The sequence below is a fragment of the Phaenicophaeus curvirostris genome, chromosome 1 (assembly GCF_032191515.1).
Source record: "Phaenicophaeus curvirostris isolate KB17595 chromosome 1, BPBGC_Pcur_1.0, whole genome shotgun sequence".
Lineage (NCBI taxonomy): Eukaryota > Metazoa > Chordata > Aves > Cuculiformes > Cuculidae > Phaenicophaeus > Phaenicophaeus curvirostris.
The window spans coordinates 90,812,885-90,838,995 of NC_091392.1; the positions used below are offsets into that span (position 1 = coordinate 90,812,885).

The following is a 26,111-nucleotide window of genomic DNA, read 5'->3' on the forward strand; positions in this document are numbered from 1 at the left end:
GTGTGCTGGGGTTTCTCTTGCAATTGTGATGAAGGAATAATCAAGTTGCAGAACTCCGCCACTACATATGAAGCTCGTTGAATTTTATTATTTAACAAAAGCATTTTTTAGTAAATGAAAAAAGAAAGGATAAATGTAAGCAGATACATGTGTTTGATATTTGAACACATTTAATTATATCATTACTTTTGCCAAATAACATGACATAGACAAGTAGGATGTTAGCTGTTTTTATAATTTAACCAAAGTGACCACGTATATTCTATCCTGGCTACACACTATTATGTTTGTTCTTTGTCCAACCACAGAAAATCAGTGCAAAAAAAGGCATAGGAGGGCCCAGGGCTTCCAAAAGTGTTAAACTCACTACAAATGCACTTTAAACTTATTCATTGTTCAGTCTTTTTCACTCATGGTGATGGTACCTGGAGGTAATAATCCTAAATTGAATTATTTTGTAAAGAAATGCACTGGTGCCATCTTTTTTCCTTCTAATTATTACTTAGATGATTCTCAAGAAAAAAACAGTTTGAAGGTTAACACATTTTAAAATGCATGTCTATGGCCTTGTTCAGCTGTGTGCTGCCAAAGCACGTGCATTAGAAATGAGCTGAGGTGGCAGTGTCCAGATCCAGAAAAGCCAACATTTTTTACTGCAGATATAACACAAGACTCCCACAGTTGCTGTCTCTGAATGTGGGGCTGATGCTTTGAGTCATACTGGTGAGACATGCACATGCTGAATGTTTACTGTTCCCGTAAGATATTCTTTCTTTCCTACAGTGCTGGAAGGGAGGTAAATGAAAATAGCAATTGTGAAATACTGTTCTTGCCTCCTCTAAGGACACACTGTCCCTAGAAAACTAAGGAAATATCTGGCTTAAATATTTTCCCTATGATTTCTTAAGGATAGACTTAGACATGCTAGTATCTCTGAAAAAGACTAAAGGAAGACTATAAACTGTCTGGTATTGATGAGTCCAATAATTGATTACCCCCTGGCTCTCATAAAAATGCTTTTGTTGGACTTAAGTCCTGACTGCTCACTTACATCATGGGACTATGGTAGCGGGTGGCAGAATTCTGATTGTGAGTCCTGCTCTGTACTTCCAGACACCATCACTCATGTAGAAAGATGAGGTTTTAAAAGAACTAGAGGGTTTTAAGCATTTGTATATGGGATAGACAAGTGTATATAGAAAAGCAATGAAGCTGGTGAAGAGACTGGAGGTGAAGAGACTGAAGAGTCTTATGAGGAGCGGCTGAGGGAACTGGGGCTGTTTAGCCTAGAGAAGAGGAGGCTGAGGGGAGACTTTATTGCTCTCTACAACTACCTGAAAGGACGTTGTAGAGAGGAGGGAGCTGGCCTCTTCTCCCAAGTGACAGGGGACAGGACGAGGGGGAATGGCCTCAAGCTGCACCAGGGGAGGTTCACGCTGGATATCAGGAAAATATTTTTTCACAGAAAGGGTCATTGGGCACTGGCAGAGGCTGCCCAGGGAGGTGGTTGAGTTACCATCCCTGGAGGTGTTTAAAAGACAGGTGGATGAGGTGCTCGGGGACATGGTTTAGTGATTGATAGGAATGGTTGGACTCGATGATCCTGGAGGTCTTTTCCAACCTAGTGATTCTGTGATTCTGTTGTTCAAAACTACTTCTATGACCTTGGGCAAGTAACTTACAGTGCCATTTTTTTGTTTCTATGGAAAAGGCAGGCCGGATCCACCAGCCATGACTCCTTCTCTGCATGTGTACACATACGACTTGGCAAGCCGGCCTTGGGTCAGCATCAGCATGGTGCAGCCTGACTGGCTAGTGATACTGATGCTACCTGGTTTAAAGTAGAGTTTTTGATACCTCTGCAAAATGTTGCAGATGCTTCTGGAGCTGCTGTATAGGCATTGCCACAGTTTGCCAATTTCCTCTGGTTCCTTATTTGCAAAATGGGTCTGAAACTCCTTACTTAGCTCTGAGTGATGCCATAAGAAGTAGGCTGAGCATTTTAAAGAAGGCTGTACTAAGTCATCAGTGTTCTCTTATCTTTCTCATGCTCATGAATGTGTAATGTACTAATTTACAGAGAGAAGAAACTTCTGGTGGCAGTAGGCTCTTTTATGTACAACATTGTTTCTCACACTCTCCAGTCCCTGCAGCTGACTATTGACAGATATCTGTGAACTCGTGACGTTAAATAAAGCTACATGGAGACCACAAGTCAGTCTTGATGCACAGGCACATTTAGTCAGGTTTTCTTTGGGGCTATGAGATCAGTATGGAAACTGTATTGGGTTTTCATGGGAAGTCCTTGAGAGAAGACACATCTCGCTACTGAAGTTGCCCAATAGGTGGCGAGAGCCATCCACACAAGCACAGAAACAGGCCTAATGCTTGCATTCTTTTAGAAAAAGCAGAGTAATCAAACTGTGTGTATGTAATTGTCCTTTATACAAGTGCTACAGCCTGTGTTGGCTGGGGCACAGCTGTGTTACGTTGCCTTTGAGTCAGAACTCTCCTGTCATGATAAACGATAACTTCTTTCTAGTACAGGTAAAAATCTTATCTTAAGGCTCAGTGTTCACCTGCATCTTTGAATGAGGAAGGTCCTCTCTTCTGCCTGTTACTTTGATTGCCTGCAAACAGCATACTCCTGGTTTTGGCCAGGAAAAATCCAGTATAAGCTCAGCATTAACAAATGTCTTCCCTTTTAGTCCTTTCTGGCTTCCTGTCTTTTAGTTTGTGTTTAGGTTTCCAAAGACTATATTTTCTGATTATCCTAGAAATGTATCAGGCTGGAATGTGCTTTGCTCTAAGCACATCAACACCTGCAGATTTTTCATCTGGTGGGTAGAAAACCGTGAGCACCAGTCCTTTGATCTTAATCTTTCTATATTCCGGGAAGAAAGGTATTGGATTTTGAGTGTGTCTGCTGTTCTTATGTAGTTATACCTCCCATTTAGGGATCATATTCATTCCCAGCTAGGTTTAATTGCATGTGAAATGGTGTTCATATTCCACACTTGACCATGGTAGGAGGAGGCAACGTAAGTTTTAGGCATCTATCCTGCATCATCGAACACTACTAACTCAGAGCAAAATAATCCATATCTAGGTAAAAAGAGAGGGGAGAGAGGAATTTAAAAGGAGAAGGAAGTCAAAGGAGGGTCATCTGGAGAGACCTTCTGTCATCAGCTTTTCAGAAACCATGAATACCCGTGCAGCTAACTACTATACTTTTAAGTCAGGTAGATTGGATGTCAGGTTTCAGGTATAGTAAAGAAAATTTATTGAAGGGACCCAACAACAAAATATGTTTTGTATTTCAAGATGCAAAAATATCTGTTCCAAGCAGGGTATGAAGGAATATGTTGCAAAGCAGCTGGTACGGCTATTCTGCCTGAGCTTTAAGGACAAGGCGTACTAAGTGTCCAAGCACCTGAGACTGGAAATAGATCCCTCATGACACTGTCAGGTATGCCAACTGGAGTTACAGGGAAAACCCCACCAGGCACCTCTCTACACCTATAGGCACAATATGAACTTGAGTATTTGGCACTTGCAGTATGCACAACAAACTCCTAATGTATGCTTACGCTGAGGTACACCGGGGGTTGCAAAGCTAGGAACACAATGAAAAAGCTCACTTGGATGATGAAAAAAACATCTCTTGCAAAAACATCAGCCAATATCTGGTACACCTACTGTCCTAATTTTACTATTTAATCCCATTCACACTCCTAATATATCTCTGAATGTTCCAAGGCCAGGAGAGTCGCACCCAAAGACAAGATTAATACTAAAGGTTTTTTTCTCATTTGCTGCTCCAGCACTACAGGCCTGAATATTGGAAGTAGCGATTTCACAAAAAGCAGTGATTGCACTCAATTTTTAGGTACATAGGTAATACAATTCTTCTTTGGATTTCTGATTTCCTCTAGGAAAATCAGTCTCCACTTGGTTTAAATTTAGTTGAGTCCAGGAAATAAAAAATTTCACTGTCAGTGTTTCATAGGCCAGAGCTAAACCTTTTCTAAAGGAGATGTTATAATAATATCCAGAGGAGGGAATGAACTCACTGCAGGCAAAAAATATAATAAAAGTAATAATAAAAAAATCAGACTCCTCTAAGTCTCTTTTGGTTCAACTACTGATTGTAGGAGATCTTTCATGAAAGAATTTGATATTTTAATGTAACTGTGCATTGGTTGGGAAAAGAGGAACATAACCTGTTAAAAGTTAACATTTTAGGACTCTTCCTCATCACGTTAATTTTGATATTGCATTTTGAGCAAGAAAACTGCAGGCCATTTGGCTTAACTGAAGCTGGGTAAGCCTTTTAGCTTATCAAATGTCACATGAAAAAATACCAGGCAAGTAGGGGCTGAGTAAGTGTTAAAGCTTTGTTAGGATGCCATGTCCTCAAATAATGGTAGAATGCCAAACAGAAAGCTTCCCGTGTTCCTTCAGGCTGAGGAGAGATGCCAAATATACAGAATTGGAAGTTGTCTATCAGGGTTTCTTTATTTGCTTGATACTGTGCAGACAGCAGAGACAAAATACCAAAAATGCCTGAAATCCTTATGACCTTTCACTGCAAACTGTGAACTTTGTCTGCTAAACTCAAATTTCTATTTACTCTGTCAGCACAGGCTCCTGCTGCTGCTTTTTCTTTGTCTTTCCACTTTGTCATGTAGAGGGACAGCTTCACAAACACTACACAGGAAGGGGACCTGAGCACATTCCAGACCTTTTGCAGGTTCAAAATACTAAGTCTCCATGTTGCGGATTGTTTAAAAATTAGCTGTAATGCAAGCAAAGTAGCATGAAATATGCTGTCTGCACACAAAGCGACTATTCTGCAGACAGCTTTAGCTTTGCCATCAGCTGGCATGGCTCACATTCCCACCAACGCCGTGCTGCTGCATAGCTGACCCCGTTTACACCATCTCCCATATAGATCAGGAATACATGGGTGACTACAGAAGAAATGGTCCAAAAAAGCATTCATCAAACTACCACATCAGCTTCTCAACTAGACTATCCCTGATTTCAGCATCATGCTGCAATGTTCATCCACCCCTTGTAAATCATGAGCTAGACTGCCTCAGTGAACAAGCAGAAGGGAAATTTCATATGTATAAAGCAGAAATTGTGAGAGTAAGTAGAAAACTGAGGGTGACTAAGCACTGGCACAGGTTGTCCAGCGAGGTTGTAGAGTCTCAGTCCTTGGAGATAATTCAAAAGCCATTTGGACACGGTCCTGGGCAACCGGTCTAGGTGTCCCTTTCTGAACAGGATGGTTGGACCAGGTGACCTCCAGAGCTACCTTCCAACCTCAACCATTCTGTGATTCTGTGAAATTGCTCCTATGCAAGACTACTATGAATTGTAATATCTGACAGTATTTGCATAACTCTTGCAATTTAAAAAGGACATCCTTAACCTGTTACTTAAATAAACCCAACTACATTGAACTTCTTTGAAACTAAATACAAGGTTGAATTGTATAACAAATATTTTAGCTGAACTATCATTACCAGCTGAGTAACTGTTCTGATTGTATTTCAAATTTAATTTCATTCTGTGGTAGCACTCCCTGAATTTTACAAGACAAAGATATTAATAGAGTTCCATATCTGGACTCTTCAGAGTCTAGGAAACTCCTGCATAGAAAATACATTAGTGTTTCCTAAAGAAACTCAATGAGTTCACAAAGAATCTCTATATCGATGAATTACGTCAATGAGGCTTTTGAAAGAAGACTGTTCACTTAGTCCTACTTTTCTGTGAACATGAAAACTATGGAAAATGTATGGAAGACATTTCCAAAGTAATGACTAAAACTATATGCTCTATATAGAATCATAGAATAATAGAATCACCAGGTTGGAAAAGACCTCTTGGATCATTGAGTCCAACCATTCCTATCAATCACTAAACCATGCCCCTCAGCACCTCATCCACCCATCTTTTAAATACCTCTAGGGATGGTGACTCAACCACCTCCCTGGACAGCCTGTTCCAGTGCCCAATGACCCTTTCCATGAAAAGTTTATTTCTGATGTCCAGTCTGAACCTCCCCTGGTGCAGCTTGAAGCCATTCCCCCTCGTCCTGTCCCCTGTCACTTGGGAGAAAAGGCCAGCACCCTCCTCTCTACAACCTCCTTTCAGGTAGTTGTACAGAGCAATAAGGTCTCCCCTCAGCCTCCTCTTCTCAAGGCTAAACAACCCCAGTTCCCTCAGCCGCTCCTCATAAGACTTGTTCTCCAGCCCCTTCACCAGCTTTGTTGCTCTTCTCTGGACTTGCTCCAGAGCCTCAACATCCTTCTTGTGGTGAGGGGCCCAGAACTGAACACAGGATTTGAGGAGCGGTCTCACCAGTGCTGAGTACAGAGGGAGAATAACCTCCCTGGACCTGCTGGTCACACCGTTTCTGATACAAGCCAAGATGCCATTGGCCTTCTTGGCCACCTGGGCACACTGCTGGCTCATGTTCAGTCGCTGTCAACCAACACCTCTGGGTCCTTCTCCTCCAGGCAGCTTTCTAGACAGACTTCTCCTAGTCTGTAGCACTGCACAGGGTTGTTGTGCCCAAGTTTGGGACCCAGCATTTGGCCTTGTTAAACCTCATGCCATTGGTCTCAGCCCAGCAGTCCAGCCTGTTCAGATCCCTTTGCAGAGCCTCCCTGCCCTCCCGCAGATCGACACATCCACTCAGCTTAGTGTCGTCTGCAAACTTGCTAAGGGTGCGTTCAATGCCTTCATCCAGGTCACTGACAAAGACACTGAACAGGACTGGACCCAGCACTGAGTCCTGGGGGACACGACTAGTGACTGGCCTCCAGCTGGAGTTATATGTGATGTGTTGCTGTTAATGAGCTATCCATTAATAAATTTTATGCTTCAGCACATAAACAGGAGGATTTATGTTTAATGCAAAACACAGGAAAAGACTTACTGTTTGGTACAACTGTTTCCCAAATCAGACAGGCACATCACTCTAGTGTTCCATGAACATCCTATTATCAGTATAAGAATCTGCTGCCTGCTGACTTAAAGTCTCTTTTCAGCCTGAGCAACCTTGAGTTAAATGCTTCTCCTCACTTTGCAAAGGGGTCGTCACCACGTATCACCAAAGTACTATCAATGAACTTGTCACCAAAGACCAAAAGTAAGTGTGTACATGTGTGCACATGTGAGGCTGTTGGGGGAGCAGGGGATTAGAGAAGCAGAGAATTCAATGAGCAGTAAGACCTTCAGGTCAGCTTTACACAGCCTGGGATCATAAACTTGCCATCATGGTTACTAACAGCAAGGAGGAGGTATCTGTGGAATATCCCCAATTATAATGATTTGTGGAGGCAAGTTCATCTTGGTCTTTTTCTCTGTTCTTCTGTACCAGAGCTTTACGTGTCAATTATGGCTACTAAAGACCTAAACAAACCCCTCTTCTTCAAAGCACAGAAAAATGCAACCATTGGGTTTACTCACAATAATGCCTGGATTAGTTAAAGAAACCACATTCACCAACAGGAAAAGAGAAGTAAATTTCTAAGCTGTTGAATAACACTGCTATGTTTGGAAAAGATTTTTCTTTTGTAATTCTCCTTTAATTTCCTCCCATCCAGAGCTACTGAGAGGAATATGAAGATAGTTTTTCATGAGTGACTAAATGAGTCCAGCAACTGACTCCTGTTTAAAATCAATAATCCTGGAAATAAAAGGTAACATTTCCATAAACACGTGAGTAATTCGGAGTTTAAGTTCTACTAAAAATCATCCAGCACTTCTAACACCCCAAGTCAGACAGGGAAAAGGCAGACTGGTAAACTCATCCTTATTATCAGCTAAGCAAGGATTGAATGGAGCAACATAAAGCACGAGAAAATGGGGAAACTGAGGACAGAGAATTCGTTTTTACACTGAGAGGCATAAAAGGTAGTTCAACAGGAAAAAGGATAGTCAGAAAGAATATCAGACCATATAAACTGAAACACTACTTTCAGTCTTTGGGGTTTTCTTTTGATTTTGATATATGACCTCAGTTAAGCAACATAAAATTGCGTATAACTTGGTCACCTGATACAATGCCACTGAATTCAGCACAGAACATTTTTTTTCATTCTGCTTCTTGATCAGATTAGAAAATGTCTGAAGTTAAGCTGTGCATTCTGGTAACCTTTCTGAATAGTTTCGCTTTCTTCATTTCAATTGTTGTTTTTCAACTTAAAAATATTATTAAAATACCACAGGTGGGTGGGTAGTGTCTACCATGACACTGTGTAGAAAACCAAGGCAATCTGAAGCAAGCTAGACATTCTGAGTACATTTTTAAAATACCTTATTGCTTAAATAAAATAAACTTAAATCCCTTAGTCTAGTAATTACTTTCAGATGTTTGATTGTTTATTTTTAAAGAACTGACAGATCAGCCATTTAGAACTGACAAGTACCATTTCGATATCTTCAAGAGTTTTCTCTAACATCTGCTCCCTGCCTTAGATTGGGAGCTACATATTCATCTTCATTGTCTCTTGTGCTTATATTAATTTTGCTGTATTTTATTTTAAGAGGAAAAAACTTAGCAGAGCTGTTTGTGGCAAGGTTTAGTTACAGGAAACCCAAAAGCTAAGCCTCAGTTTCAGCTGAGACAATTAGACTGTTGATTTTGGTAGCAGCTCAGGACTTCTATTGAACCCAAATGCCTTTCAATTCTATTTGCCAGTTGATGCTTAAGTCTGAAAATTTTCTGTATTCTTGCTACAGATAAAGGGCTTTGTTTCCTTTTAATTTGAGGGATATTTCTATCCAGATCTGAATGTTTTGTTGAAGTTCTTCTCTATTCACTGGAACAGATTAAAGAAAAAGGAAATAATAACATTTCCCAGAACTTTCAACCACTTTTAAAAGCTTTTCCCCCGCTTAATTCTCTGTGTCTTGATATAAGTGAATTGTTGAGGGCAGTGTTTATCTTCCTCAAAGCCATTTTACCATGCATGAAAAGTAGCAGACGCTAATTTTTAAACATTAGCTTAACTGTTGTTTTTTTTCCATCTAGTAAATATATTTAATAGATCATATTAGTTTCACTTGCTGTAGGTAAAGGATTCTAAAATACGGAACACATGCTACTTTAGTTAAAATGATCTGTATTGCTACATAACACCGTGAGATCCTTACCAAAAGGTCTGAAGAAATGACTAATTTAAAAAGTTGTGGGTTTTAACAGTCTTTTCATCAACTGCAATAGAAACTTTGCAGCCAAGTTATCAAAGTCCACTGCCATTCCTTGACGGACGTTTTATTGCCAGGTGGATGAGGCTCTAAAGCTTTCTTATGAATGCTCTGGGAGAATGTAAACGCTGGCTGAAAAGTGCTATATTTTGTGGGCTGGAGCCCTTGGGCTATACGATTTCTTTTTTGTTTGTTTGTTTGCAATTGTTCCTTTTTCTTTTCTTCTTAGACTTCTATAGCACCAGACGTAGGGCAGGTCCCAGCAGCCGATGCCGGGTGAAGCGGTTACCAGGGACAGCTCCGGCAGCAGACACTGCCAGACATCCTAATACCCTGGCACTGCTCCAGTCCACCCTGGTGCCTGGAGAAGTTCAGTGGGTTCACAGGGCAGAGTCCCTGCCAGGGTTGACACTCTAGAGCCGTATGTTTGTAGAGTCGTGTTTATGTGACTCTTGCTGGTTTTGTTTCAGATAAATTCTGTAGGATTTCTCCTCAAGAGAGAAATGCAATCGAATGTGGTGCTCATCCTCCTCAAAAGATGTTCAGAAAGTCTGAGGAATTTATTAATTTATTCTTAACATGTGGATTCTTTTAATTAGCTATCTAGAAACCAAAACAGAGTGCAGGACACTACTGCATTGCAGCTTGTTAAGCAATAATGCATTTTTTCTTCCAAAAGTCACACTTGATAACAAACAATAGTCATAGGCATAAGATGACTGTGGATACTATGAGCTAATGTCTAGTTGTCAGAAACTTTTCCATTAAGGCTCAGAATGACATTTAACATATTATTCCCATTATTGAGCTAAACTAAACATTGTATTAAACATGGATTTCCCAATCAATGTTACTGCTGTTTATTTTCACATGTGCTTACATATGGAAGCAGACACATGTACATATGCATTTTGGGTATCACAAGCACATCAACAGCACGGTTCACTCTATTCCCAGGACATATTTGTTGCCTTTTTTAAAACAAAACCTGTCCTTGCTCTTTCTTGACCATAAAAATACATTTAAAACATGATTCTTTAAACAAAAATGAAATGTCTAAATTACATGTTCTCTCCTTTCAAGCAATGGAGAATTACTGAAAGGGTAGGTTTCTTTAATTATCTAGGGAAAAAACGCTACTGAGATGATCATATATGTACCATGTATTTTTCTACTCAGAGTTCAAAAGCTTTGCTGTATAGAAAACACTTCAATAACATCAAATCCTGTGTAGGTGATAATTTTCAGACAACTTTTGTTTTAAAACTTTGCACTTAGTTATTGGCATTATGGATTAATCATCTAATATTTCAAAGCTGGATATACTTACATTTAGATTTCAGGAAAGGGCAGAAGAAGGACTGGTTGTTTGCTTTTCACTTTAAGAGACCTAGATTTCCTGATTGTGTTAGGCCCGTTGTTATTTTGTTGATTTTAAGTTGGTCCCTAGGGGAAGAAGAAAGCTTATAAGAAATGTATGAGCACACTATCCCTTTTTGTCCAGACATATTAAGGAATATTGGCCAAGATTTTCAAACTTAGTCGTTTAACATATTCTTTTAACTCCATATGCAGGCATCTTATTCAAGGTCTACTGTTCAGACCTATGAAAATCTGGCAACTCATTCACTTTAGGTAGCCTTTTTAGTTACTCAATGCTTGTGAAAACTCCTGTAGCAGTTTGAATATGGACTAAAAATCCTAATATTTGGTATTTTTGTTGGCAATCCTGTAACAATTATGCTGTAAATCGAAATATGGGTTTGGATTTCAAGAAAAGTGCCTTGAGCCTTGTTCCCACCCTTCTGCAGAGACACTGAGTAGCTTTTTCAGATTACTAGGTTTAAAATTATCGGTTTGAAGGACAGCTGAGAAACTTTTACTTTATCTCATCTTTCTCCATGTGTGTTGCCCCCACAAGAATGTACATACAAAACCTTTAATGTAATGTGCAACATGAAGTCATTAGTTCCCAAGAGGCTCGGATTGATATAATGTGCTTGGAACTGCCATAAAAAGTGCTGAGGGTCCTTTCTGCCAGAAAGAAGATCTCAAAACATCATCCCAGCGACCTCCAGAGTACATTGCTGTCAAACAGCCCTTGAGCTTCTGGTTGCTGGCTGGAATATGTTTCTCCATTTCACGTGGCTCCAGATGGCTCTCCAGCTCCAGCATAGAGGCATGGTGGTAGCCAGGTGGGTGCCTTCCTCATGAAACCCAGAGCCATCGTAGAAAGTAACTGTCTGCTTTCCAGACCCTTTGATTTATATTAGGGATTAGATTAGTGATGACAAAGCTTTCTAGCCTCTGGTGTCAAATTTATTTAAAAAAATAATCTCTGTAATGATTGCCAGCTCAGTTTCCTGGCAATATCAGATCTAGCACCGGCCTCTGATCTGCCCTTGCTTTGGTAGATGATCTGTGGTGATTTTCTCTTGACTCCCACCATCTCTCGCAAACGGACCCCTGCGCAGTTTGTGATGCAGTTTAGCAGATGTGCTGCCACCTGGGCAAATGATAGGAGATTATGCACAAACACTGTGGGTTATTTGCAATTGGTTTCATGCAATTCATCTGAGCTGTACAAAGAAATGTGCATTTGGCACTTTTATGAGAGGATTCTAAAGCCTGGAGAACAGAAATTGCCAATGCATTCTCCACAACCTCATTGCCATTTGCTTCCTAGTTTTACGAACAGCATTTTGTTGTTTACCCTGTCACACAGGCGTTCTCCTTCAAACAATGAGTCAATAATTCAGAAAAATATCTAATGCCATTCATCACTTGTAGAGATGGCCCTTGGCTCCACGGTGCAGCTCTCAATATAAACCTCTCTGCAGATTGCAGGTGTTTGGGTTTGGGGCTTTGGCTCAGCTTCTTATGTGACTGAAGGGAAGTCACAAAGTCAGAAGTAGCTTTGAATAGCAAAATGGAGAGCTGCCAGACTGAAATGGATGGCAAGCTACTTTGCCTGTGGCTGAGGAGAGATTAGGCATTTCAGCCACACAGCTCATTTCTACCTCCTGTCTGTACCATCCATGCTGTTGTTACTGCCTTTGTGGGATTAGAGAGAAGGTAAATGAGTGCCAGCACATACCAGAGGAGCCCAGTACAGCAGCAGCAGCAATCACATCTGCCCCTTCTACCTCAAGCAGCAGAAGGATTTGTCTGGCTTTCTGCCCTGCTTCTGTCCTAGTTCCTGTTCCCCAGGACTGGCCCCTCTTTGACAATCAGGAAGCTAAAGAAAAATGTGTAGATGGTGATGGTGGAGATAGTGGAAATGAAGTGAAGGTCTCTGCCTCTGGCATGGAGAGGAAGGAAGGAAAAAAGATGGTCTCAAGGAGGAGAGACAACTCTAGGAGCAGAAAAACTGCCATCCCCTTACACAGTCCTCTTAGTCCTTAGAAAGACCCCAAAACATTACTGACACGGTCCCTCACAGCCTTTCCCCACTCCACAACACCACCTCTTGCCTTGTCTGCTTCAAGGAAGCCCTTGGCCAGTGCTGAGAGTTTGGGTTTGCTACCAACAAAAAGCCAAATTCTTGTTCCAATAAATCACTCAAGGAGAAAATTTTTCACGGAAAGGGTCATTGGGCACTGGAACAAGCTGCCCAGGGAGGTGGTTGAGTTACCTTCCCTGGAGGTGTTTAAGGGATGGGTGGACGAGGTGCTGAGGGGCATGGTTTAGTGTTTGATAGGAATGGTTGGACTCGATGATCTGGTGGGTCTTTTCCAACCTGGTGATTCTATGATTCTATGATTCTGAGAGAAACTCCTGGCGACTTTGAGATGTTACTCTCTTAAAAAACTCATCTATTATTATTATTGTTGTTATTATTATTATTATCCCCCTTCTCTTCATGTCCTGAGACCAATCACTTCAAGTGCATTCCTCCACATAACTACTCTCAGAACTGAAGATGTATAATAGTGCAATTTTGTTTTAAACCTGAAAAAATAATCTCATAGAAGATTTCCTGCTGATACAGCCCGTCTCCCCCGTGTTATTCAATCACAGAGATTCTAATATGTATTCTAGGACTATTTGGAGAAATTCCAAGTCTAAAACCATAATGCTGGGGAACATGAAGGAGCACAAGGCAATGTTTCCTGTTATGGAGAAAATAAGTCCAAAGAAGCCTTCCTGGAGAAGCAGGAGAGGGAGGGAATATGAAAGAGAGTGGAAAAGGAGAGAAACCATTCCTAAGAGGAAATTTAGACATTAGATTTCGTGATGCTTAGAATTTAATTTCATAGCTCTGCTTTAAAAAAATTACTTGGTGCAAAGCTGTAGCTGAAAGGAGAGGGGAGAATTTATTTACTGCATACTAAATCTTCAAATACAGTAAGGTGGCATATACCCTCCCACTCTGTTGCCTGCAGGTATTAACTGGGTATGGAAAACAATATTTTGTGTTTGCAATTCAAGTGCAGAAAGGCAAAAGCATAAAGGCAGAAAATCACTGTATTCTCTCTCTTAACACAGAAATAGCACAACCCCTCGTTAATTTAAGTAGTCACATAAACATGACTTCTATTTTAGGCACATACTTAAGTCCTGCTGATTCAATATTCAGCCCCAATGCAAATGACTTGTGGAATGAGGTTGGTATTGAACTGAATCTGCTTAGTAAAATATTTCAGTCTGGAGTTTGTGGGAGAAAAGAGGAATCTATTGAGCTGCTGCAAATGCCTCTGTAGCAAAACCGCTCTTGTACTTATTGTTTGTGATATTTTCTAGTCAATTATTAAAATTTTCAAAAGAGAGAACTACTGTGGAATAGAAGACTGGTCTGGAGAAAAATCACAGGAATGTGTACACGTAATTACATCTTTTGAAAGTAGCACGTTACACAAGATTTCCTAAACTGTCCTAGAAAACTCTGACATCCTGGAACTGACATTTGCAATTTCAAATACCAGCTTTCCAACCACAATTAGTGTCCTTGTAAATGTTTCAGTATCAAATTTGGGACTAATTTTGGACAAGCCAGTCTACAAATTCTACATTTTTTTTCCCGTTTATTATTTCCTTTTCCAATGTTCCAAACATGATAGCTGTGATATTTAAAGCTAAGAAATAGTAAATTGAAATAGCATGTTTTATTCATTATTAAAGTACTTATTACATTTGATTACAATATATAAATTGCTTTAATTTATAATGCACTATTTTCTCCTGACACTTTTTTTTGCTTAATGTACCTATGATTCCCATTCTTCCTTACACAAAACACAAATACTTTTACTTGACTACAGCTTTCCTCTAGTCAGACACGAAAACCGAGGTTAGAGGATATGAAAACTACTTATGACAGATGAGTCACATTAGTATTTTATTTAAAGCCATAAGAAAAATGAGACACAAGGGGTAGGAATGAGAACAGATCAAAACCTTTAGTGCTTTGTGATCCAAAACCACAACTATCTTTTGAGGTGCAAAATGTTCTTTTTTCAAACAAAGTGTGAGAAAAACACAAAGTTTTGTACTTCAAATGCTGGCAGCACACAATGTTGCAATTACTCTCGATATTTTGAGATGCTTGAATCATAACCAAAACTTCAAGCAACACTGAGGTAAAAGCATTTTAATATCCCTTCACAAAAAAAATAAATAATCAAGTTTGTCATGGTTGCTTTGGAAATGGCATGCCAAGTTTCTACCAGCAACTGACAACAGAAACAGAAGGAAGGGAAGTCATGACACCCTCTTGCCTTTTTTCTTTTTTCCAGCATAGTAAATTCAGAATAATTCAGATAGTACTCCCATTAGCTTTATCAGACTTTTGCATTGCTAAAAATTCTTGTATATTCTCTCTTTGGAAAGAATCATTCTGATAAACTTTCACAGGTACTGTACTTTTACAGTGCTTCCTTTTACCTTGCTTCCTTTTTAGAGGACAGGAATTAGGATTGGTCACATTTAGTACCATCACAGTAGGTTACCACTCACTATTATACTTATGAAGAAACGTTAATCACTCCATCTGACATGATCAAGTAGTACTGTGCGTAATTTGGGTCACTGCTGGGCGAACCAAGTATTATTTTTCCTAAGACCTAAGTATTCACTTTTTTCATTCCCTCTTCTTGACCTAGTACCCAATGGAAAGCTCAAGTCAGCAGAGTGGTAAGCATCTTATATGAGCTCATCACCATGTTCAAGCCTTGAGAAAGGATGTGCTCCTTTTGGTACCATATGGAGGCAGGCAGGGACCTCTGAGAGTTCTTCCCAGCTGCACAGTGGCTGCTTCAACACGGACCTGACAGATACTTTAGCCTGACAGGCCCCAGTTCACAGTTGGACTTGATGATCTTAGGTGTCTTTTGCAACCTTAATGATTCTATGATTCTAAAGTACTTAAGTGAAGAGGGATTTAAGCATACATGTGAAGACATGTATTTCCCCAATTATAACTTCAGTTTAACTGTATGTGTGCTGTAAACTCTGTACAATTACTCCATAGGATTGGAGTTGAGCTGTGTTTCTCATTATGAGAGTGAATTAGACAGCTAAGTATCATCTCTAATTAATGCTTCTTGTTTATTCTTCCCAGCTACTAGGAGGGGTCCAGTTAGTAGTGCTCCCCATTTCCTCATTCAACAACAAAAGTAGCTGTACATACCATGCTGGGTTGAGCTGATTTTGTGCCACATTTTCATGCTCAGTAGGAGAATTCAAACATGGGAAGTGAACAGACTATTCATAGAAAATCAACATGAAAGATTAAGGATGAAAATTTAACAACTAAGTGGGTGGTCTTAACCAGAGAATTCCCGTGGACTTTATTCAGAGAAATATACGACTAAATAATTAGGAACCAGCACAATGCTTTGAATATCTAGCTGTAAAGGTGTTTCCTTAAGCCAATAAAAGCAAGTTCTCCCTTTTCTCCATTTTTAATTTGCCTCATCATGCCTGAGGAATTTTTCTGCCTTCTTAATTTACACAGTCCTTCGGACTTTTTCTATAGGTAGAAAACTTATTTCGTATTCTTCATGGAATGCCAGGAACTTGATGCTTTATGATTAGGTTATCGGAGGTCACTGGGGTGTGATTGCAACTTGCTTGCGAATAGAGTTGTTGCACTTGTTTTGTCCACAAAAATTCAGTGATTTAGTTTTTGTTTGCTAGGCAACATGTTAGATACTTGCCTTGAGGTAAACATAGACACTGAGTAATGGCAGGCCACTTCTTTAGTGATACTGGATCTATCACAAGATGTGTTTCTTGTTAGTAGAGGCTTATAACCATGATAAGCTTCTCAGGCTTTTCAGCCAAAGCAATTCCTACAAAACCACGTCCCCAGAAAAGGTTTGTAGGAGCATGCTGAACTGCAATTAAAGAGTAGGCTTTCAAGTGCCAAGAAGATTATAGGGAGGTATTATTGGTCCAGACAGAAATTTTGCCAGGCCTTCAGGACAGAATTATGTATCGCTGCATGTTTCTCTGCGGTATGTTTCTACACCGTGAACTTGGACAGAATTTCAAATTTATGATGAAATCTAAGCTCTACTAAGACTACTGAATTTCTGTCTTGAAATTTTTCCTGAATCTAACTAATACATACAAGGATTTTCTAGTGCCAGCCAAGACTAGTTATTTCTGGGAGAGGTACCTGTAAAAGGAGACTGTAGGTATAAAGGGCATGGTGTAATTTTAGTCAGGTTATTTATGTATGCCTCTTAAAAAAAATAAAATTAGAAAAGTAAACTTTTCTGTTCCTTACTGCTGCCAATCTCAACAAACCAATCTTTATCCATACTGGAATTTTTATCAGCTTAGCCTCATGTTAGAAGGAAAAATGAAGTGAAATGTAGAATTTTTATATAATCTAATAAAAAGTCAGAGCACACAATTTGCTTATTTAGTGTGCAGTGGCCACCGTGCTCTATTCACCACAGGTATAGGTAGTGTTCCTTACCCTGATTGGAACCAGCAAGTTCTTGCTGCTTTGTTTATTTATTTAGCTAAACTCCCTGAACCACACCACATACTTTTATGCAATTTACCTTAAAAAGCTGTGTGATAGTCATAAGAACTATGCTAACATCTGGATAATATATTTGAAAGAATTGTTCTAAACACTATAATCATGATGAAATATCAGAGCAGACAGCAATCTTAACTGTCACCTGCATACTCTGCATGTGCAGAAACAAATGAACAAACAACAGAAATTTCTACCCTCCATTGCTGTTACCTCCATAGCTGAATACGTAACACTACATGTGTCATCTTTGGCAAATAGAAAAAGATTGAAGGAGATGAAATTGCCAAACAGCTTATCTGTTAGCATTACAGAATCTCACATCATAAAGAAAAGGCAAAAATTTTCATTTCAAGTCTCTAGAGCACTGAGTTGATAAACTACTATCTCATTTCATTTGAGAGTAATTAAGCATTACACATTATTTTGCTGAATAAGGAGTTAAAATCGAACTGGTGGAAATGCTCCCATACTTAGCGGAGGGCAAAATATCAATTACAGAAGACCGTGGGGGTAGGTTCAAATGTATCAAACTGATGCATATTTTCTACTCAGATTGGGATGCAGAAATGAAAAGGAACATGGTCTGCTATTATTAATCAAAAAGTAGAAATGTTGTATTTCTATATTTCATCATAAAGTAAAATGCTTTCAGGTTTATAGAGAAACAAGTACTGAGAACATTTTCAGAATGCCACCCTTGGAAGTAAAATACCTCTGTGGACTGTAAAGTATGACCTTCCCTTCATTTCCCTTAGGGATTCATGCTACTTGTTGTCCATTCCTTTTAAGGCAAGATTTTAGGAGTTTCCCATTATAAGCGAGCAGGAGAATTCCTATCCATGCTAATATAGTACCCAATAAGCTTATGCCAGTAGCTTATTTGGTCATCATTGCAGCAGAACCGAAACATTCACATATTTATCTTACCAGTACCTTCTGAGGTGGGGAAGAGGTATTGATCCCATTTTGTGGCTGGAATGAGGCTAAACTCTCTCCTCAGCACTGATCAAGAGGAGTGTAAGAGATGCATGACTCAAAAAGAAGGGCAGTGCCTTAGTCAGTGGGTCAGCCTTCCTTTCTATGGGAATATGAAGCCACATCCAGGACTAGCAGCACAGGCCACTGCTTGTGTGTTTGAAGGAATTATGACACATCCCACCTCTTTAACTGTGTTTCGCTTGGGATATGTCCTATTATCTCAGCCAGATCTCATGTTCTTCTGCCCCTCGCCCCTCTAGCACCAAAAAGCACAGCCTGCACTTTTTCCAAGCACTGAATTATTTTTATCTTGTGAATGCCATTAGCTAATTAAAACTTACAGTACACACTGTTTCTGACATGCTTGGAATTTCTCTTCCGATATTTTATCATTTGATATGATTATATAGGTGGTATTTATACATGTGATTGCACTAGACTCCCAGCTAAGTACAAATTAAAGGCTTTAAAGAGACAGTTGTAAGGTGAAATACGTGACAAGTCAGAAATGATGCTCAGATGTCACACATGAGTAATAAAATAAATATTTCAAATGCATTGAATATATATAATTAATAAAATGGGCTGGTAAAAATGAGAACATTAACTAATGGCTTTAAAAGAAGCATTTAAAGATTTTCTCAAATATATACAACAGGAGACAGCACAAGCACTGCAAAATACAATAAGTACTTTGACCTAGCTGAGGTCTTACAGACAATCCAGAAACAGAAAGAACGTTTGGATGGAAATATAACTAAGCAGAGATTGTGGGAATAATTAAGCTATAAAAAGCTACAGGAGTCCAGGCTTCATTGAATTCCTGAGACCGTTCTATAAAGAATAAAAAGTTATCCTAGTGCTAATTCTAAGGTAAGATGCCTCTTCTGAGTTGGACAGAAAGATTCTGGTGATAAGACTGTTGCTAGTCATAATCTTAAAACCTCTGAAATTATGAAGATATGTAGGAAGTACAGATCCTGAATAAAGATGGATCATAAGACAATGGCAATATTCTGGCCAGCAGATTGGAAATAATCTTTTCAAGCATAAATCAGACATATCTTTAGATTGATTAAGAACAGCTTTGTAATGACTTAGTTAATTGATTTCATTTTACATTTTCATAAATGTAGAATTGAGCCTAATGTCAGCCTTTTCTGAAGATGGCAAGAAGGATATTGATAGAGTGGGATGGATTTGCTACACCTAAACGGTTCTCCATACTGTAGCTATCTGAACATGTCAACAGAACTTTTCTGTTCTGGAATTCACATTGCAGTTAGTACTAAAATCAAATTTGCTTGCATATGGGAGAACAAGTCCAGGAGTTAGCCTCTCTTTCTTTTATTCCTGGTGCTTTAATCTGAATTAATTTGAATCTCTAGGTAAGCTCCACCTTTCTTCCAGATGACATCAGATTGATACCACAGTCAAAGTGATCAATACAGTTGTAACTTCCAAGATGGATGTACCACTACCTGTAGATAATTTAGATGTTACATGTGTTAGAAAATAAATCTATCCTCTGTTTCCATGGCTTAAACTATTGAGACTCCGTAATAGACTTAAATATCTTCACCGATCTATACATCATAGGGAGCTGGAGAATTCCTAGGGGCTTAATTGTTGATTTCATGGGGATGACCTCAGATACCATGTTCAGAAGCACTAGTCTAAACCTATATGGGAGCATGAAGTTAAACAGAATTCTCAGCTTTTGAAAAGTACAAAAATATCATCCCCTTCTTCCCTCAAGAACTGATAAATGTAAATAAAAATATAAAATTATTTATCTTCCACAGCAGCTGGTTAGTACCTTTAATTTCTTAGGTAATAATAATACGAAGTTGACTGGGATAAGTTTTAGGCCTGATAAACATTAAAAAGACATTTCAAATCTTAGCAGGATAGCTGGCAGGTTTAGCAGATACCATACTTGGTTATGATAGAGTAAAAGAAAATATATGGTTATTTTAGTTGAAAATTGGACTTGAATAGGACAAGGTCTGATGAAGGAAGATGGGTCAAATTGCAAATCTGGATGATACATACAACTGCATTAGAGGTCAAAACTGGCAACAGAATTCAACAGCTATTATTAACATCCTATTTTTATATCACTATTTCCAGGTAAATTTTTACTGGGGAAAGAAGCATAAAATTTCTGAGTATAATGGGATTACTCTGACAAAGGATGGGGAAAAGTAGATATGCTTTGACTCCCAAAAACGAGAAGAGAAAAAATGTATTTTTCATTCTTCTAAAAAGAGCACTTATTTGAAGACAGACAGAAAGATGTCCCTGTGGGTTGGTTTTTCTCAAAGATGAAATCTTCATTAATGAGATGTATGAATTCTTGTAGAGGTCATCAGTTCAGTGAATATAAGTGTCTCTAGCAGAAGATGTGAAATGTGATGGTTTTAAGAATCCACATATCACCTATGTGGCAGATCCTGAGACTGAAAAAAAGATAGGGGTGAATTGGGTAGAACATTTAAAGATATGTTGCCAGCTTACATCTGGCAGCTTAAAAGCACATGAAAACCAGTCTTGTTAGATAAAAGATCCACCTTCCACAGAAGACTTATTAGCCAGTAGGCAAGCCTTTTAACAGCTCTGTGCTAATGTCTCTCCTTCTGTAAAACTCTTATATTAGCATATACCTACTTCACACTGGAAGAGCTTAATTAACATGTATAGTTATTTAAAACTCTTGGATTGTAAATCTGTGCTAGAGGTCCAAAATATGTTAGTATTATTATTTCTATACCCAGATGATTTGCTCATATGTCTGCAACAAGCCAGCAGAGAAACCTATTGGATGCAATGCAGTATTGGACAGTTCACTAAATGAGAAGCTCAAAGGCGTAAGCAATATTTCTAATTGGCAGGCTGTTTTGGAAGATCCACCCATCTTCAGGCTTTATTGCAACTTTTTGGCCATACAGAATACAAATCAGTTTTGATTTATTATTCTGTTAGCTCCAAAGATACTAAATAACAGAGGGACAGAGTCTGGAACAGAGCTAGGAATTCATTTCAGCAGCATGCATTTGGGCAGATGTCACAACCTCCACTTTGGACTGAAAGCTCGGTGTTAGCCTGCAGAAAATGAATTCTTTATATACTGGATAATAAGGCAAATGCCGTTATTTGGAACTACTAGGTGACAGCTGGCATTAAGGGCAATGGCAATGGCTATTGACTTCAAACATTCTAGAATTTCTCTTCAAATGATTAATAATTTATATGTGCATCTACAAGGTTACGGGTAATTTATGAAACTTTTATACACAGGCAGATGTCCATAATCAAATAATGGGGATGCTGATATACCAAAGGAATACAATGAGCATAATAAATGCTGAGTAGAAAAAAAAAAAGGTAGATCACACCTTGTGGTAAAAATTGATTGATTCCAGAGCTCAATATCATCCCACACAAAAGTCATAAAACAGACCATTCAGTGGCGTTTGTGGTTGATGAAAAGCACCTTTCAGTGCTTAGATGGTTTGTAATTTCTAGTAGCAGGACACTGTCCGAATCTCGGGGGGTAGAAAGAATTCCTCTAAATTCACTCTACGCAGTACATCTATTGTCTGATTCCTCTTCATATTTATGAAAATCCGTGGGCTTTGATGGAGATGAGAAGTAAATTATCCAAAGCAAGTTCTAAGGAAAACCAGCTCTGTTTTCTGCTTGTGTATTTTGCCCACTGTCTATTTCTTCCTCCGTACTTTTGTATTATCAGTCTCCTATAAGCATCTACATTTTTTTCTTGAAATTATATAAAAATATAGAAGCCCTTAATACCTTCCCAAAAAACCCTCTGCAGCTAAGTCTGCTAAAATACCCATTTATCCTCTAAAGCGAGCAAATTTTCATGCAGGTTTTGAGTATGCTGAAAGAATGTTTCCCGCTGAAGTAATTTTTTCCAGTAAAATCTCGGAGTGCTTGTTCAAGAGGCAAGTCTGACAGATGAACTTTCACAAGCTGAAAATATTTAGATTGGTTCTGTGCTTTGTTATATCCATATATCACTAGCTCAACACACAGACATATGTGAGGCTTTTATGCAAAGCCTGGACAAGAGCCTTCACATCTTGTTTCCGACCATGCAGAGTCAACTACTAACTTACAGCAACACACAACCAATTTGCTATAATCTACTATGGACCACAGACAAGAAAACCAATGAGGAAGCACTATTGAGCTGCTCTTACTTAGGCTCCTTGCAGAGGAGTGTCTTGCTTTGGTGTGGTGTAACCTACACCTTGGTGAAATGCAATTTTCTGCTCTTGAGAATGCAATCCTGAAGTGCTCAGGTGGAAGAGTCAGCCAATGCTCGTCCTGCAGAAGTGTCAGTAGCAAGGATTCCCTGTCCTGGTGCTTCAGGACTAAGTTAAGACTGTCAATACTTCCATGCTTGACTATGGTCTTTAGGTTCTCTCTTTCTTTCTGTTTAAAGATGGAGAGGTGCTGGAGAAACTAGTATCTGCTCTACTTCCACATAAATCCCAGTTTTAGAGGAACTCACAGTGACCAGGCAGTAGCATAGCACTTACAGGGTACTGCCATTTTGGAGTCTAAAGCAGAATGAAAACTTGGGTTGACATGAGTAATAGCAACTGAGTTGACTCTGAAAAATTTCTTCCAGAACTACTGTTGTAAAGTGATCTTAACACCACAACAAAGGCACGAGACTAGATAATCACTGCTGCTGTGATTCCTTGGGAAATATAGCAGCTGCTGTCCTCTCACAGTGAAAGATTGGCAGTCCAGTTTCAGGTTGTGGGTAATCTGCTAGTACTTAGGAAAACACAGTACAATGTTTCACAGTCCATTAAAAAGGGATAGAAGAACCCTGTGACTTTTGTTTTCTTCCCCTAATGTAACTGCTGGTGGTGGACAGTCAGGTTTTAAAAGATGACTGTGTTTTAAAGGAAAGTGGAACTATAATCTAGTGTGCTTGGCAACATGCATTACATTGCATGTACAGGTAATACAGTTCCAGCTGCTCTTATCTGATGCAATCACATCACATGTCATAATGTCTTAAGTTTCAAAAAGTACACTGCTTATTTTTTTCCTGCTTTATAGTATTTTCTTTCTAAATCTACATCTAGATCCTGTAATACTCTTAACATATCTGCAAATCTACTACAGTAGCTACTTTATTTAAATAACAAGACTCCCCCTTTACTGAGGAATTAAGCAACATTTGTTGGCAGCGGTCTGGTAGGGTGCTTAATTCTGAAAAGGTTGTGCAAAACCCAGGCTAAACTATTGAAAGAATGTTTCAAAAAAATCAGAACTGAAGGTTTGCTCTGTTGCAGAGCAAATAAACTTGCACTAACTCTCCAAAGCAGACTTCATTGTTCAAAGGCTCTGAGGCAGTTGTTGCTTTCTCAGCAGAAATGCTTTTGATTCAATTTGAACTAGTCCTCTGGCATTTTTCACTGCATAAAAAAACCTCTGTACTCTACATGACTAAGAAAGTGTTCTACAATATTTTGAGTAAGTCTCTCCTAACGGCATAGTGATTAGTATTGATGACACTGTTTTTATGACAGGCACTGGGAGATACACTGAACTGCAGCCTATATAGTTGAAAACCTTTGGTAAACAGGGGTTTTAGAAAGGACAAACCAGCCATCTCTTACGAAGCTATTAAAAAACATCCACTGATTTTCTCATGCTATGATAGTTCTTAGGGTTACAGCTCCCACCATCTACTGCTAATCTTCTAAGGTATTTCTTTCAACCAAAATGCTGTGGCATTTACTCTTGTTACCAGTGACAATGCAACTTTACAAAAAACACATTTTCAAGACATTTGGTCAGGGGACTCAAAGGATGTGCACAGTGTATTTCACAGAACGCAAGATCTCTACAGGGTAGTTTGACATAGTCTGTTCTCTCATATGTCTGCAGCATCTTGTTATATTGAAAAAAAGAAGGTGTCAGATCACCAAGGAAAAAGGCAATATGGTGTCTGTAAACACAGTAAAGGTAAGAACATACATAGAATTCTGTGGCCTATGCAATGGAAGTGAAGGTAGATCCACAGGCAGTCAAAGATTTTAACAAGACACTTACCAAGCCAAAAGATTATCATAGAAGCTAAGAGACACAGTTGGCAAAGAAGCAATGTAGAGAAGAACGCTGCAAAAAAACCATCTGCACCAACCTAGCAGAAAAAGAAAAGAAAGGGATAGAGTGATAGGTCAAGAAGACAAGATTTGGAATGTCTCAAGGAAAATACTGGAAGCTTCATGCCTGAGGGTAAAAAGAGTAATTTCTGCAAAAAGAATTAGAAAATGACATACAGAGGTTATCCTTATTTGGCCTAAATGACCTGCTTAGTGTTTTGAATTTCTGTATCCTGCACAGGCATGCTGTCACTTCTTTCAGCCTGAGCAATTATTTGACTATTAATTAATCTCAGTGCCTCACATGAAAGGATTTGGGGACTGATACCCAGTGGGAGCAAGAGGCACAAGATCAGTCTTTAGGTCTCATGAGTTTTTACTGCTTAGCTCTATGGAAACACAAGTATCTCTTTGCTCAGAGATATTAGCAGCCCAATATCATTCCCATTCGGTGAAAAAGCCTGTGAACTAATGGTATAAAACCAAATGTATGTAAAGGTGGAAAGAGCCCATTAAAGGAGAATTAGCAAGTAAGACTGCTGTTTTCTAGTCAGGGTCTAAAAACAGTTGGAGGTGTGTATTGCTTCATTTGAGAGCATTCTGAGGTGCCACAGCTGAAGAAAATGAAATTGTATCTCTATTCTCAACAAAATGAAGTGCCTATTGCAGCCAATTTTGTATTAATGTTGCTTAAAGCTGAAGAACCATTAGCTTGTAGCCACAAGGGTAAGTATGAAAAAATTTTGTTACTACTATTTTAGAGTTAGGAAAACAAAAGAAAATAGAAAGAATTGTTTGCCCGAAGGTTCCCAGCAAGTCACTGGCAGCGCCAAGCTTTAGGTCTCATGACTTGTTACTCGGATCTGTGTAGAGGCAAGTATTTCTTTGCACAGAGATGTTAGCAGCCCAGTCTCATTCCCACTCAGTGGAAAAAGTCCAATTCATGTAAATCCATATTTAATTTCGTAACTTGGCTTAGGTCACAACCAGACACAAAGTAATAAAATATCCTTTTTTTGGTATAGTTCATTTCTATGCTAAAAAGCTGACTCAAACTTAAAGTTTAATATAAAGTGTGGGTAAACAGCTGCTATATGTATCATAGCATACATGCAAAAAGGTCTCGATTTTTTCATTTTCCAAGAATTTGAGTAAATTCCTTATTTGTTGATATGCTGATCAATGTTTCATTACCACCACTTATATAAAATGAATACACATAGGTAATCTGTATCATTAAGTAATTATATGTATGCTACCAAGACATATATTTTTGAAGGTAGAGTAATTTGGAATATTTATACCCTGCCTAGTTTCCCATGAATTTAATTTAAATTAAAAAAAAATACTTAATCGTTAGTTCTCTTTCCCAGTCTTTTCCAAAAAATGAAACACTCCCTTTGAAGAGCTGGTGGTGTCAGATATTACAGAGTTAAGCTGGGCATTCCTGGTTTAAAGTTTTAATGTCTATCTCATCTGTTCTCACCTGTCATCTTCAATTTGTCAAGAGCATGTAGTAATATGTTTGATTCATTAGAAGTGAAAAAAGAATGGTGAAAGCAAGTAAATATGTCAGTTAAACCCCACACGTATTAAGTCACCTCAGTTTGTTTGTCTGGTAAAAACTAGCCCCTCACTGGGTGAACTGAGGCTAGTATGATTCACGACCAAAATCTGAATCTGGAACTGACATTGAATTTGCAGATGTGCATTGGAGAAATCCCTTGAGTTTTGGAATAATTGAATTTAAA

At 38.9% G+C, this 26,111-nt stretch overlaps 1 protein-coding gene across 2 annotated transcripts in view; it reads right to left on the bottom strand.

Annotated features, from left to right (window-relative positions):
- The window catches only part of COL8A1 (collagen type VIII alpha 1 chain), a 90,307-nt gene that overhangs the window by 20,939 nt on the left and 43,257 nt on the right, over positions 1–26,111 (bottom strand). The window contains exon 3 of one of the 2 annotated variants that reach the window (XM_069868089.1): positions 10,562–10,677. The exons of the other annotated variant lie outside the window; for it this stretch is intronic. The gene's annotated coding sequence lies outside the window, so the exon portion shown is untranslated. The remainder of the gene's footprint in view (positions 1–10,561; positions 10,678–26,111) is intronic. 2 annotated transcript variants of the gene reach the window in all.